This window comes from Cricetulus griseus, chromosome 5, assembly GCF_003668045.3.
Source record: "Cricetulus griseus strain 17A/GY chromosome 5, alternate assembly CriGri-PICRH-1.0, whole genome shotgun sequence".
NCBI lineage: Eukaryota > Metazoa > Chordata > Mammalia > Rodentia > Cricetidae > Cricetulus > Cricetulus griseus.
The window spans coordinates 107,088,793-107,091,771 of record NC_048598.1 but is presented as its reverse complement, the minus strand read 5'-3'; positions in this window follow the sequence as shown (position 1 = coordinate 107,091,771).

Genomic DNA, 2,979 nt, shown 5'->3' with positions numbered 1-2,979 from the left:
AGTAAGTCCTAGGGGCTCACCTGTCTCCTTCCTAGCACTGGGATTATAAATGCATGCTAACACACCCACCCAGCTTTTTCACATGGGTTTGAGTTCTCATGCTTGCATAGCAAAGCCCTTTCTTTACCAACTGAGCTATCTCTCCAGCCCCCAAGAATGTCTCTATTTCTTATTGAACTCTTTTACTTATAAAATAGTGATCAGTAGTTGACTATGAAATATTTGGCCAACTTATACACACTTTAAACAACTGCCTTTTACAGTCAGGAACACAACCAAGTGCTGAAACTAATTCCATTTCTTCACATAAAATGGGGGAGTAGATATTGAAGCTACCTCTACCTACAAGATTATTGTAAAGAGGTGATGGATATCAAAGTGCTTTGCAAACTACACAGAAATTTACAGATGAAAGTACTCATCTCCCTGAGCCTTTGTGTTTCTTCTGAATCTCTGCCAGGCATGTAACTACCACTTTCAAAGAATGCCTCATTTATTTCTCATAACAGTCCTGGAAGATGAGTACTATTATTGGCATGATTGCATTTAAAAGTCTGATGTGTAACTGGGCACATAAATATTTATTGAGGATGACACTGGAGCCTGAAACAGGAGTGCTTTGTCCAAGTAAACACAGTTAGTTAGACATGGAAATGGAAAACAAACCAGAGCTGTGTAACTGAGGTCCAGGACCCACTAGTCTCTAGTCAAACTGCTATTCCCCCAGGGATAGCTGATCACATGAAGTTTTTTTCGTAGAGTCAGTCTCACTCAGTAATGCAGCTGAAACCATTTCGATGCCTTTCCCATCTGGTGGCCAACCCCCAACAACAACAACAACAAGTTCTGTCTACTAGATCTCCTGGAAAAAAGCGTTTTCTGTCTCTTAGAGAACTGGCAGCCAAGGCAAGGTACTGAACAATAAATCTGAAACAATAATCAAACAAATCAAACAAATCAAACAAATAGAAGTATTGGGGAGAAAGCAAACTAAGAGGAAGTGAGAACATCCGCGCAGTGCCCTTGAAATTCCACTACTCCTGTAGCTACCTTCCTTGTTGAAATGTGACAGCTTTCCTTTTTCATTAGTTCTTTGATTCGTTCCTTTTCCTAATTCTTATATAGTTCTTCATACAATGTATTCAGAACAAATCTATCCCCTTCACCAACACCTCCCTACCCACCCTGCTTTGTGTCTCTTGGTTTTCAATTCTAAGCCCATCAAAATCAGTTTGTGTTACTCATGTACTCTTGCATTTGTGGTCTTCCACTGGAGTGTGGCCTACCTACCAGGGGCCATACCTCTGAGAAGACTGACTCTCCCTCTCCTGGCAGTTTATCAGTTACCTATAGCTCCTGAGCTAGGAGTAGGACTTGGTGCCTACCTTCTTGCTCAGTGCTGAGATTTTATCTAGTTTCAGCTTACACACATTTTAGGCATGCTATCACAACCACTGTGAGTTCATATGTACATCTGCCTTGCTGTGTCTGGAAAATAGTATTTCCTGGTGAGTCATCCACAACACCAGGTTCTCATAACCGTTTCTGTTTCCTCTTGAGAAATTATCCCTGAGTCTTGGGGAAAGGGCTCCATTCTTCATGGTCTAGCCTGTTAAGCAAGGTTACTGCTAGTCTATATGATAACTAGAGGAGTGTACCCCTTCCAGCCTAAATAGCACAGAGGTGCCATCTTGAAGACAGTGCCTTTGTTCTTTTATTCGGGAGGGAAGAGCCTTGGAGATGAAGGGTGGAGGGAGCCATAGGAAGGGCCAACTGATACGAAGAAGCACAGAGGTATAGCTAGAGCTGAGTTTGAATCCCAGGTCTCACTAACCCTCTCAGTCTAGTGCCTGTATATGATGCACAAAACTGCACAACTGTATGCCCCAGCCATTCATATAAAGCACACTGATAGGCACAGTGAGCAGAAAGATACCCTGAATTCTGGTCACTTGAGATCAAGGGATGGTTTACTTTATGTTGTAGATGAATTTAAACTAACTCTAGATTAGTTTTAGGAAAGAAAACATACTTTAATGTTTGTCATTTCTGAACATTTTTAGCTTCTTGTTTCCTAACTTGAGTTTTTTCTCTATTTGAAAAACATCAAAATAGCTTAACTCTGTAAGATCATAACAATGTTCCCCTTTAAAAATTAAGCTTGAATGTAATATAAAAAACAATGCCTCTATTGCTTTAGAGCCATGAATGACGGAAATAATAAATTTAATTCTGAACTTCTGAGGGGAATTCTACTCTGCCTCTGGCCACCTAGGAAACACACTATTTTCATGACAGCTAGTGGGAGCACACGAAACTCATACATTTGTGGTGATTTTTGCTTTGTTCTACCCTACCCCAGGGAGATAGTATCATCTATTATTTTTAAGTTTGGTGATAGCAAATTTTATTTGAAATATAAGCTCATTGGAAATAGGATATTTTTCTGGCAAATAGAATTTTAAAAGCCAACAACACAGACTTCATCTATTGAATTTTATATTCAAGGGGAAGTAATTTGGAGTTAATGCATTTATCCACTCCCTGCTCCTTCTCCACGGAAAACTAGAGAACTTTATAATGTTTCTACCACTTACAGGGATCCTCAGTCCATCAGAGATGAAATTTCTTCATAAACTCTGTTTGGGCTTTCCTGGTGAGAAAGATGAATCATGAGATTTGACCATTAGAAGAGATTATGCAACGGGAGATATCAGACTTGTCCTGGTGTCTTAGTCTACTTTCTGTTGCTATAACAAAATACCTGAAGCTGAGTAATTTCTAAAGCATAGATTGTTATTTAGCTCATGGTTCTGGGCAATAGAAAGGCCAAGAGCATCTCTGGCATATGTTTAGCGAGATGAGGATATTTTTGCAGTATCGGAACATGGTTTAAAATACCAATTTGGCAAGTTAGAGCAAAATAGCCAGAAAGAGCTAACTTTTAAAACTGCTACTCCTGCTGCTCCATTAACACAG